The 13,837-nt window shown below is 43.1% G+C and overlaps 1 protein-coding gene across 7 annotated transcripts in view; it reads right to left on the reverse strand.

The window, feature by feature from the left end:
• ANKS1B (ankyrin repeat and sterile alpha motif domain containing 1B) overlaps positions 1–13,837 on the reverse strand; it is a 180,546-nt gene that overhangs the window by 146,535 nt on the left and 20,174 nt on the right. For 5 of the 7 annotated variants that reach the window (XM_044281272.1, XM_044281270.1, XM_044281271.1 and 2 more), the window contains one exon: positions 5,557–5,650. The exons of the other annotated variants lie outside the window; for them this stretch is intronic. The gene's annotated coding sequence lies outside the window, so the exon portion shown is untranslated. The remainder of the gene's footprint in view (positions 1–5,556; positions 5,651–13,837) is intronic. 7 annotated transcript variants of the gene reach the window in all.

Below are 13,837 nucleotides of genomic sequence, written 5' to 3' on the forward strand. Positions count from 1 at the left end.
ACCAGGGAAGGGAAAACACAAGTTAAAGGGGAAGTGTCCAAACAACGAACACACTGTGGCTGTTGCCGCAGGCAACGACATGGGTGGCAACCGTGTCCTGGGAGTCAGCCCGAAGGCCGGGACACTGCCACCACATGTACACACAACAACCTAACGTTGCCACGGTCAACCACAGTGAGGGGAAGATGTAAGTGCACACCACACATAACACAGAGTGCACACAGACATACGAAAGTGCATACAAACGCGCACACAACTCCAAGGGAACCGCACACATAGCTGTTGTCCGCGGCAACCGCACTTGAGGCTAACAACATTATGCCTCCAGCTGCGGTTGACACTACAACCCAAACCGCGGGCAACTGTATGCGGCTCCCAAGGAGTCACGGCCATAACATGGTCGTGACAGATCTCCCCTCAGTCGTCTTTTTTCTAAAGTGTATAGCCCTAATTTTGATAATCTTTCAGGGTACTGTAGTTGCCCCATTCCAATTATTACTTTAGTAGACAGGTAAAAAAAAAAAAAAAATTGGAAGTTACATTTTCTGGTGAAATTCACAAAATTTTTGGTGTGATGTACCACTGCTATACCGAGTAGACAGGTAAAAAAAAACCTAAAATTTGTTTGTTACATTTTTGGGTGAAATTCACAAATTTTGGGGTATATAACCCTCCTCTACCTAGTTGACAGCTTAATAAAGTTGTCTCACTTTTACACTTTAATAATTTGTCCAATAATTCCGCTCTATAATTTAAAATTTGAAAAAATTAATCCTCTCTTGGATGTGGTCTCTCTTTCTCACGCTCCCTCTCCGGCGTGGAACCCTGATTCCCTGCCACCCGTGATCACCATGGTAGGCGCATAAAAGAACATCAAAAGTTGATAGATCAGATATCAAATTGGATCGTGAACATTACGGGGACGTGTGACATGGTGAGGCAGTAAGTGTGCACACGCCTACACAAACTGACTGACAGGGGTCAGCCCCTGCAACTTCTGGGTCTCCAAATTGGGCACATGGCCTGAGCTTGCCCTTTACCCCTTGGAGGTGCTGGCCTGCCCTGCAGCCAGTGTATTGTCTGAACGTGTGTTTAGCACGACTGGAGTGGGTTATCACAGGTTATATTTCCCAATGTTTTGGGGTGTACCCTAATTAAAAAGAATATAAATAAATTTAAAACCAAAAAGCAGTGTAGACTACCTCCTCCTCCACCGCCGCTTCAACCTACACCGCCACATCCACCACCTCCTCAACCTCCTACTCCATATGGACCTCGTCCTTCTAGATCAAGATTATTATTTTTTATTTTTACGTATTTTATGTTATTTAAAGTAATTTCCCTATCCACATTTGTTTGCAGATCACTTGCAATGCTCTTAACCACATTGTGATGCCATTTGCAGCCCTCTAGCCTTTTCCAAAACATTTTTACAGCCATTTTAGTGCTCAAAAGTTCGGGTCCCTATTGACTTCAATAGGGTTCGGGTTCGGGGTCAAGTTCGGGTCCCGAACTCGAACTTTTTTCAGAAGTTCGGCCAAACCCGAACATCTAGGTGTCCACTCAACTCTAGTAGCCACCGTTCGATTGACAATGGGATTGAGGTTTGTGGACCTAGGTTCTGGAGATAGGTGTGGGTCTTAAAGGTGGAATCTGAATCTATCCAGTGGATATGCCAAAAAATGTCTAATATGGAAATACCCCTTTAAGGCCATTTGTAACAAATATTCTGGGAGCCCAGACAAGAATTGCAGACCAATGCACTCAGATAGATAGATAATCTCTTCCACCACATGCCAACATTGTCAGTTAACCAGTCCAGGTCTTCTGCAGATTATATAAACCAAATATATTGTAACACAAAATACTGATAGATAAGGATCAACCGTCATTTTACTGGTTCAACCCTAATTTTTCTAACAATTACAAGGCAAAAACAGTTTGTCTTACCACTCAGCATTTATATCTTCTTCTACAGCCTAACACCTACATTCTGTGTGACATCCCACTCAAAGCCAAATTATACAATGCACAATTTCTGTTCCTTGAAAGCTTACACTATATGGGATGTAAAACTCTCATTAGTGATAGGGCTACAAATATACCATCAGAGATGTGTTACTACATGCATATATACCATGCATTCATTATGTTGTCTCCTGTACAAAATAAATGCAAGATTATTAGTAGGTACTTTAGAAGAATAGACCATAAGAGCTTGATCCTGGCAAGAAATACGGTACATAAGCGCTCTTACAAAAGACCATTATCACCAAATAAAAGTTACATTGTTCTTCAGAATAACGCTGCAGAACATTTCATTTCTCACGATCATGATACATATGGTAATTGTTTTCTTGCAATTTTTTTTTTAACTTATAGCTTACTTACAAAGGGGAAGAACAGTCCATAGACCTCTTAGGCCTCTTTCACATGGGCGTTGCGGGAAGAGGTGCGGGTGCTATGCGGGAACATGCGCGATTTTTCAGCGCCAGTGCAAAACATTGTAATGCGTTTTGCACACGCAAGAAAAATCGGCATGTTTGGTACCCAAACCCGAACTTCTTCACAGAAGTTCGGGCTTGGGATCGGTGTTCTGTAGATTGTATTATTTTCCCTTATAACATGGTTATAAGGGAAAATAATAGCATTCTGAATACAGAATGCATAGTACAATAGCGCTGGAGGGGTTAAAAAATAAATAAAAAATAATTTAACTCACCTTAATCCACTTGACCGCGCAGCCCGGCTTCTCTTTTGTCTTCTTCTTTGCTATGTGCAGGAAAAGGACCTGTGGTGACGTCACTCCGGTCATCACATGGTCCGTCACATGATCTTTTACCAAGGTGATGGATCATGTGATGACCGGAGTGATGTCACCACAGGTCCTTTTCCTGCACACAGCAAAGAAGAAAACAGAAGAGAAGCCGGGCTGCGCTATCAAGTGGATTAAGGTGAGTTAAATTTTTTCTTTTTTTTTTAACCCCTTCCAGCGCTATTGTACTATGCATTCTGCATTCAGAATGCTATTATTTTCTCTTATAACCATGTTATAAGGGAAAATAATAATGACCGGTCTCCATCCCGATCGTCTCCTAGCAACCGTGCGTGAAAATCACACCGCATCCGCACTTGCTTGCGGATGCTTGCGATTTTCACGCAGCCCCATTCACTTCTATGGGGCCTGCGTTGCGTGGAAAACGCACAAAATAGAGCTTGCTGCGATTTTCACGCAACGCACAAGTGATGCATGAAAATCACTGCTCATGTGAACAGCCCCATAGAAATGAATGGGTCCTGATTCAGTGAGGGTGCAATGCGTTCAACTCACGCATTGCACCCGCACGGAAATCTCGCCCGTGTGAAAGGGGCCTAATAGTGCCGTAATCAAAGTGTTTATCAAATTGAAGGCCCTAGATGGGACCCTCGGGATAATTTCAACAAAATCCCAAATGGTCAACTGACCAAAAAGAAATCCCTTTAGGGGTCCCAACCCAATATATATACAAATTAAAGCTACATCTTTATTTTGTCATCCTTAAAACCTCATAAATGTGAAAAAAGCATAAACCTCCCTTAGGCCCCTTTTACACGGGCGAGTTTTCCACGCGGGTGCAATGCGTGAGGTGAACGCATTGCACCCGCACTGAATCCTGACCCATTTATTTCTATGCGGCTGTGCACATGACCGTGATTTTCATGCATCAATTATGCGTTGCGTGAAAATCGCAGCATGCTCTATATTGTGCGTTTATCACGCAACACAGGCCCCATAAAAGTGAATGGGGCTGCATGAAAATCGCAAGCATCCGCAAGCAATGCATAGTACAATAGCGCTGGAGGGGTTAAAAAAATAATAATAATAATTTAACTCACCTTAATACACTTGCTCACGCAGCCGGCATCTCTTCTGTCTTCTTTTTTGCTGTGTGCAGGAACAGGACCTGTGATGACGTCACTCCGGTCATCACATGGTCCATCACATGATCTTTAACCATGGTGATGGATCATGTGATGACCGGAGTGACGTCACCACAGGTCCTTTTCCTGCACACAGCAAAAAAGAAGACAGAAGAGATGCCGGCTGCATATAGATTAAGGTGAGTTAAATTATTTTTTATTTTTTTTAACCCCTCCAGCGCTATTGTACTATGCATTCTGTATTAAGAATGCTATTATTTTCCCTTATAACCATGTTATAAGGGGAAATAATACAATCTTCCCAAACATGCAGATTTTTCTCACCCGAGTGCAAAACGCTTTACAATGTTTTGCACTCGCGTGGTAAAATCACGCATTTTCCCGCAACGCACCCGCCTCTTATCCGGGCAAAAAACATGACGCCCGTGTGAAAGAGGCCTAAAGGAAACTTGCCCCCATAAAGATACAATGGAATCTGCCAGCATCATTTTATAGAGCTTTATGGGATTACTCATTTAAATTCCTGCTTTGAAGTAAAGGAGATGGTCCTACCAGTGACTGACCGCTCTTTCTGTACGTACAATCACAGAGTAAAGGCTTCACTGATAGGACCACTTTCTTGACTTCAAAGCCCAGAATGAGCAGGAATTTTTATAATTTATACTGAATATCGCACAAAAGTCCAGGGTGAATCAAAAGTTGCAGTACACCTTTTTATTTTAGAAACGACATGGAAAATGAAACATCTTATAACAAGTAATGGGTGAGCCATCATTTAGGCTATGTCCAGAACATAACGGATCAAGAGAAAAAAATTTCAATAGGAAGAGGGTCATGTAGAATATCCAGGAGCTGCAGGCAGCATGTTATAGAGCAGGAGGAGCTGAGCAGATTGATATATACATGGTGAGTAACGCTTTTATTTCAGAAACAAAAGGGAAAATGAAATATCTGAATACCCCAGCAAGTAATGGGTGAGGGAGCCTATCTTTTAGGCTATGTCCAGAACATGGCTGCCATCTTGAAAGCTGCCATATTGTATCAAGAGCAAGATTTTCCAATAGGAAGGGGGCGCTTGTAGAATATAAAAGACAATAATTTTCTCAGAAATCTTTTGCCACAATCAGATATGCAATATCTCTTGTAGTTCAAAAGTTATCGACACAGAAAGTTCAAAACGTTTAAGTTCTGTGTTCAGCACCAGGGACAATACATTGAACAAATAGCTGTGCATCACAGAGACCATTCCCGGTTTGTTGCAAATTTCTGTGTTGACAACTTTTAAACCACAAGAGGTATTGCAAATCTGATTGCGGCAATTGATTTCTAAGAAAATTATGGTCTTCTTTTATATTCTACAAGCGCACCCTTCCTATTGGAAAATATTGCCCTTGATCCAATATGGTGGCTTTCAAGATGGCAGCCATGTTCTGAACATAGCCTAAAAGATAGGCTCCCTCACCCATTACTTGCTGGGGTATTCAGATATTTCATTTTCCCTTTCGTTTCTGAAATAAAAGGGTTACTCACCATGTATATATCAATCTGCTCAGCTCCTCCTGCTCTATAACATGCTGCCTGCAGCTCATATAACATGTTCAATGTGACAGGTTCCCTTTAAAGGGGAATACTCACTGTATGTTGCAGCCACAGTTGGTTGAGGTTATGGAAAAAGCCAAGCGGGCTAAGCTATTTTGGTAGCTCCTATTCACTGTTCCACCACTGGCCACTGCAATGAAAGGGTATTCTGATATCAGCAAGTAATGACTAAGGTGAGAATACCCCTTTAAGTCTTTTTAACAACAGCTATTTTGACCTAAGAAATTTATTAGCACAAACAATTTATTAGACAGCAGAAAGCTGCTTTTAGAAGGGACCTGTCATCGCAATCTGCAGTCAGGATGTTACAGAGCAGGAGAAGCTGAGCAGAGAGATATATCATTTTGTGGGAAAAGAATTAGCAAAACTTGTAACTTACACTTTACATCCCTGCTTTTTCATAAAATTACGTTCACCCAGTTAGTGACGTGCCTAAGGTGTTTTGCACCCGGGGTATCCTCCACAACCCCAATACTTTAAAACATTGTGCCCACTCATAGTTATTATGTCTTCATTTTCTCCCTGCACAGTATTTGTGCCTACATTGTGCCCCTCACAATAGTAATGCCGACATTGTGCCCCATCACAGTAGTTATGCTCCCAATGTGCCACCACACAGTAGTTATGCCCTTAATGCACCCTCTCAAAGTAATGCCCAAATTGTGCTCCCTCACAGTAGTTATGCCCACACTGTGTGCCCTCACAGTAGTAATGCTCTCACTGCCATGTAGATTGTAAGCCCTCGCGGGCAGGGTCCTCTCTCCTTTTGTACCAGTTTGTAACTTGCCTTGTTCATGCTTAGTGCAATTGTCTGTATTATGTATGTATGCCTCTTCTCATATGTACAGCGCTATGGAATGAATGGCGCTTTAATAATAAATAATAGTAATAATTGCGCCCCTTTAAAGTAGTTATGCCCACATTTTGCCCTCCTCACAGTAGTTATGCCCACATTTTGCCCCATCACATTAATTATACCCACATTGTGCCCCCCTCGCAGTAATTATCCCTTCATTTTGCCACTTCACAGTTTTTATGCCCTCACTGTGTCCCCGTAACAGTAGTTATGTCCTCATTGGACCCCTTCAGATTAGTTATGACCTCTTTGTGCCCCCTCACAGTAGATATGCCCTTTCTGTGCCCGATAACAGTTGTTATGCCTCTTCACAGTAGTTATGCCCTCTGTGCCACTTCACAATAGATATGCCTTCATTGTGCCCCCTTATAGTAGTTAGGATCTCATTGTGCGCCCCCTCACAGTAGAAATGTCCTCTTTGTGCCCCCTTCACAGTGGTAAAACCTTATCTGTGCCCCCTCAGTAATAAGGTCCATTCACACGTCCGTATGTGTGGGCCATTCACACGTCCGTATGTGTTTTGCGGATCCGCAAAACACAGACAATGGCAATGTGCGTTCCGCATTTTGCAGACCGCACATCACCAGCACTCTCATAGGAACAGAACAACTGAGTGCTGTTCGCAATTTTTGTGGGGCCATTGAAATGAATGGGTCCGCATTCTGTTCCGCAAATTCGGATTGGATTGGATGTGGATTACAAAATACTGACGTGTTAATGGACCCTTAGGCCCCTTTCACACAGCATTGCACCCGCACTGAATCCGGACCCATTCACTTCAATGGGGCTGTGCAGATGAGCAGTGATTTTCACGCATCACTTGTGCGTTGCGTGAAAATCGGAGCATGTTCTATATACTGCGTTTTTCACTCAACACGGGCCCCATAGAAATGAATGGGGCTGCGTGAAAATCGCATAGCATCCGCAAGCAAGCATCTTCATTCAGCAGGACCTGCGCTGACGTCACCGCACTCACCACGTCATCAAAGGTCCTTTTGAAGGTCCTCAAAGAAGAAGAAAGAAGACGATGCCGGCTGTGCAATCAAGTGGATGAGGTGAGTTAGATTATTTTTATTTTTTTTAACCCCTCCAGCGCTATTTTACTATGCATTCTGTATTCAGAATGCTATTATTTTCCCTTATAACCTGTTATAAGGGAAAATAACAACATCTACACAACGCTGAACCCAAACCCAAACTTCAGTGAAGAAGTTCGGGTCTGGGTACCACATTCAGTTTTTTATCACGTGCGTGCAAAATGCATTGCACTCGCGTGGAAAAAACTGATCAACGCAATTGCAGTCAAAACTGACTGAAATTGTGTGCACACTCGCATGGGTTTCCCGCAATGTACATCCGGGACGCCTATCTGAAAGAGGCCTTAGGGTCCATTCACAGATCTGCAAAATGGGTCCGCATCTGTTCCGCAATTCTGCGGAACAGGTGCGGACCTATTTATTTTCAATAGGGCCGGAATGTGCTGTCCTCATCCGCATTTGCTGATCCGCATCTCCCAGGCCGGTCACTGTGCTGTAGAAGTGAACAGCCGGCTTTCAGTCCCTAAACTGTGATTGATCCTCTGCTGTGCAGGTAAATAGGGCAGCCTCTGCTGCCTCCCACATCATACACAGAGCAGGGACCCGCTGTCCCAGCCTTCATGCCGTGCTCCTCTACAACTCTCTCACTGGAGCGGCAGCGCTTATGGAGGTGAGCAGCAGAGGAGACACAGCATATAAGCAGCGATGCACAGCTATGCTGTAATCCACAATCATGGTCTGTAGGACAGGAGAGTGCACTGCAGGATCCTCCCTTGTGTCTGGTATGAACGGGGTTGGGGAGAAGAGACAAGACGGCTCAGCACACAGTACTGGAAACCTGACAGCAGCTCCGAGATAACAGTCTGAAGTATTCCTTCTGCTCAGGTCTCCTGAGCGGTCACATCCATAAGCACTGAAACGGACGAGAAAAGGCATTTTCTATTAGAGTACTGGCGATGTGCGGTTCGCAAAATGCAGAACGCACATTGCCAGTGTCCGTGTTTTGAGGATCTGCAAAACACATACGCACGTGTGAATTAACCGCAAATATAAATAAAAACAGAAACTACTCACCTTGTCCCATTCCTGATGGTCAGATCAACTCCGGCACTCCCCTGTAGGCACAGCTCGCGCTGCAGCACTGTGTGGGAGGAGTGCACAGGGAGATTCCCAGTCCGGCAGCCCATATTACCGGAAAAAATTTGCAGCACAATGTGTCCCTCTTTGGTCGTTTACAAAGTTGGGATGTATGCAATGAGCGCTATCTCTGTATACACACTTACACATAGAATGCTATCAATCACTAATGACACCTCCCCCTGTGTACAACTATCAGTAACTGACTGCTATCTACATATACATACTTACACAAAGAATGCTATCAATCACTGATAGCACCTCCTCCTGTGTACAACTATCAGTGACTGACAGCTATCTCTGTATACACACTTACACAAAGAATGCTATCAATCACTAATGACACCTCCTCCTGTGTACAACTATCAGTGAGTGACAGCTATCTCTGTATACCCACTTACACAGAGAATGCTATCAATTACTAATGACACCTCCTCCTGTGTACAACTATCAGTAACTGACTGCTATCTACATATACACACTTACACAGAGAATGCTATCAATCACTGATAGCACCTCCTCCTGTGTACAACTATCAGTGACCGACAGCTATCTCTGTATACACACTTACACAAAGAATGCTATCAATCACTAATGACACCTCCTCCTGTGTACAACTATCAGTAACTGACTGCTATCTACATATACACACTTACACAGAGAATGCTATCAATCACTGATAGCACCTCCTCCTGTGTACAACTATCAGTGAGTGACAGCTATCTCTGTATACACACTTACACAGAGAATGCTATCAATCACTAATGACACCTCCTCCTGTGTACAACTATCAGTGAGTGACAGCTATCTCTGTATACACACTTACACATAGAATGCTAGTGTGCTGTTCCAGCATTTATTTCTTCCATTTAAAGGGTTTCTGTTATCAGAAAAATCGTTATGTATCTGGCTGACATTAGCAGAACATAACTGTATGATTTTTAACTCCCTGCCTGCCGCCGTTCCCTCAAAATAAAGACTTTTATAATACGCTAATGAGTTTCTAGGTTGCTGCAGTACCTAGAGGCTCTCACCGTTTGGCACTCCCATGTCCAGATGATTGATGTCCTAGTTCTCCTCAGTGCCCCGTAAATCCTGCGCCTGCGCCATCCCGTTTAGTATTCGGCGCAGGCGCAGTGAGTGAAGGACGCTCTCCTGCTGCCGGCTTCATTCACTGCGCCTGCGCTGAATACTAAATGGGACGGCGCAGGCGCAGGATTTTACGGGCACAGAGGAGAACTAGGACGTCAATCAACTGGACATGGGAGTGCCAAAGGGTGAGAAGACGGAGCCTCTAGGTGCTGCAGCAACGCCCCGCTAGCACCTAGAGCAGGGCTGGCCAACCTGCGGCTCTCCAGCTGTTGCAAAACTACAACTCCTTCCAAAAACCATATGGCGTTCCTTTCCTTCTGCGCCCTGCCGTGTGGCCATACATCAGTTTACGACCACATATGGGGTGTTTCTGTAAACTACAGAATCAGGGAAATAAATATTGAGTTTTGTTTGGCTGTTAACCCTTGCTTTGTTACTGGAAAAAATTGATTAAAATTGAAAATTTGCCCAAAAATGTAAATTCTGAAATTTTATCTCCACATTCCATTAACTCTTGTGGAACACCTAAAGCGTTACCAAAGTTTGTAAAATCAGTTTTGAATACCTTGAGGGGTGTATTTTCCAAAATGCGTCACTTTTTTGAGTTTCTACTCTAGGGGTGCATCAGGGGGGCTTCAAAAAACCAGTCCAGCAAAATCTGCCTTCCAAAAACCATATGGCGTTCCTTTCCTTCTGCGCCCTGTCGTGTGGCCATACTGCAGTTTACGACCACATATGGGGTGTTTTTGTAAACTACAGACTCAGGGCAACAAATATTGAGTTTTGTTTGTCTGTTAACCCTTGCTTTGTTAGCGGGAAATAATTATTAAAATTGAAAATCTGTCAAAAAAGTGAAATTCTGAAATTTCATCTCCATTTTCCATTAATTCTTGTGGAACACCTAAAGGGTTAACAAATTTTTTAAAATCAGTTTTGAATACCCTGAGGGGTGTAGTTTCTAAAATGTGGTCATTTTTGGGTGGTTTATATTATGTAAGCCTCACAAAGTTACTTCAGACCTGAACTGGTCCTTAAAAAGTGGGTTTGCTTCTAAACTTCTAAGCCTTCTAACGCCCCCAAAAAATGAAATGACATTCACAAAATGATCCAAACATGAAGTAGACATATGGGGAATGTAAAGTAATAACTATTATAAAAGTAGAGAAATCGAAATTTGGAAATGTGCTAATTTTTCCAAATTTTTGGTAAATTTGGTGTTTTTTATAATTAAAAATGATTTTTTAAACTCAATTTTACCACTGTCATGAAGTACAATATGTCACGAGAAAACAATCTCAGAATGGCCTGTATAAGTAAAAGCGTTTTAAAGTTATTACTACATAAAGTGTCACATGTCAGATTTGCAAAAGATGGCTCTGTCAGGAAAGGAAAAATGGCCAGGATGTGAAGCGGTTAAAGAGACAATGGACCCCCTTACCTACTGGGCCTTTTTGAAACTGTAAACAGTGCACATACTGTTTATATAGAGTATCTGCCCAAACATTGACCTCATCTGTACCAGCCATTGCTCTCTAATGGACATTAAAAGTCTCTCTGTTACTTAAGAGGACTTCACAAGAATAAATAACATGTGACAGGTGGAGACACAAGCTCAGCATCTGCAATGAGATCTAGCAGCTTTATGTAATGTCCAGAAGTACACTTGGGTGCCTACAGACACTCATAATGTAAGGGGCTTCATTATGAACTGACTGTTGGTGGGTACAATGAAGCCCTATTATGTACCATGGTTCTCTCATAACCTGTTTATGCAGTCATAAATACATACATTACAATACATTTCCTGCTTTAGATACCAGGCTGGTCAGATACTGGAGTGATGTCCAGCCCTGCCAATCAAGCAGCAGGTAAGTCCCTCACTGCTCAAGAACTCTGATGAATGAATCAGTTTGCTCATCTCTAGTGAGAAATGGTAGGCATTATTGGGGAACTGAGTCAACTGTATGGGACTCTGTATGACACTACTTTTTCTGGGCATATATCCATTATTTTCTGGGCACTCTTTGGCACTGCGTGGCATTGTCTAAGCACTCTCTTACTATCTGGATACTCTGTCACTGTCCCCAGGCACAGTAGGCACTATTTATCTAGGCACTGTGTCACTATACCAAGACACAGTAGGCACTATTTATCTGGGCACTGTGTCACTATACCCAGACACAGTAGGCACTATTTATCTGGGCACTGTGTCACTATACCCAGACACCATAGGCACTATTTATCTCGGTACTGTGTCACTATACCAAGACACAGTAGGCACTATTTATCTGGGCACTGTGTCACTATACCCAGACACAGTAGGCACTATTTATCTGGGCACTGTGTCACTATACCCAGACACAGTAGGCACTATTTATCTGAGACCTGTGTCACTATACCCAGACACCGTAGGCACTATTTATCTGGGCACTGTGTCACTATACCCAGACACAGTAGGCACTATTTATCTGAGACCTGTGTCACTATACCCAGACACCGTAGGCACTATTTATCTGGGAACTGTGTCACTATACCCAGACACCATAGGCACTATTTATCTGGGAACTGTGTCACTATAACCAGACACAGTATGCACTATTTATCTGGGCACTGTGTCACTATACCCAGACACAGTAGGCATTATTTATTTGGGTACTGTGTCACTCTAGCCAGACACAGTAAGCACTATTTATCCGGGTACTCACTCTATCAAGACACAGTAGGCACCATTTATCTGGGCACTGTGTCACTCTATCCAGACACACTGTAGGCACTGTTTATCTGAGAACTATATCACTCTATCCAGACACATTAAGCACTATTTATCTGGGCACTGTGTCACTCTATCTAGACACAGTAGGCATTGTTTATCTCGGTACTGTATCACTCTATCCAGATATAATAGGCACTATTTATCCGGGCACTGTGTCACTCTATCAAGACACATTAAGCACTATTTATCTCGGTACTGTGTCACTCTACCCAGACACAGTAGGCTCTTTTTATCTGGGCACTGTGTCACTTTATCCAGATACATTAAGCACTATTTATCTGGGCGCTGTGTCACTCTATCCAGACACAGTAGGCACTATTTATCTCGGTACTGTGTAACTCTATCCAGACACCGTAGGCACTATTTATCTGGGCACTGTGTCACTCTATCCAGACACCGTAGGCACTATTTATCTCGGTACTGTGTCACTCTATCCAGACACCGTAGGCACTATTTATCTGGGACCTGTGTCACTATACCCAGACACCGTAGGCACTATTCATCTGGGCACTGTGTCACTCTATCCAGACACCGTAGGCACTATTTATCTCGGCACTGTGTCACTCTATCCAGACACCGTAGGCACTATTTATCTCGGCACTGTGTCACTCTATCCAGACACATTAAGCACTATTTATCTGGATACTGTGTTAGTCTATCCAGACAAATTTTTCACTATTTATGGTATCTGGGTAGAGAGCAGGGTATAATGAGTACTAGAGTCATGGGTCCGAATCAGACTGGGGCCAACATCTGCATGGACGCTGTATGTTTTTCCTCTGTTTATGTAGGTGTCATCTATATCCTCTAACTTCGTCCCACGGTTCAAAAATATGTTTAGCTTCCTATGAAATTGGTCATAGAAAGTGAGCATAAAAGCTCTGGACTCAGTGACCAATGTAAGTGCATTCCCTGTACAGAGCTGCAGAAAATACTATTGCAATTGTAATTCACAGAAAATATATATTTAATAGTAGCTTGTCCTGCTTCCTAGGAATTGCTGATCTACAGCCAAATTTTGAAATTTGCCTTTACCTCCTCTGATATAAAATCCACGCCTTTTGTTGTGCCAGTTTAATTTAGACCTTCATGAGTCAGGCTTGGTACAAAAGCCTATTAATATCGCCACAAACAAGCAGCTTTCCAGTCAGTAGCCCGGCCGGGGAAACCTGTCTGCGCACTGGAGTTTAGCAGAGCTGTAGTTTTCTTGGAAAAATATTTCTCCAGTTTAAGGCCTCATGCACTCCGTGTGCTGTCCACATCCGTTGCTCCGTTCCGCGGCCCCGCTAAAAAAATATAACATGTCCTATTCTTGTCCGCGCTTTGCGGACAAGAATAGGCATTAATATTGACGGCCCGTTGCGTTCTGCAAATTGCGGAAGGCACACGGGCGGCTTCCATTTTTTTGCGGATCCGCGGATT

The sequence above is a fragment of the Bufo gargarizans genome, chromosome 2 (assembly GCF_014858855.1).
Source record: "Bufo gargarizans isolate SCDJY-AF-19 chromosome 2, ASM1485885v1, whole genome shotgun sequence".
NCBI classification, from domain to species: Eukaryota; Metazoa; Chordata; class Amphibia; order Anura; family Bufonidae; genus Bufo; species Bufo gargarizans.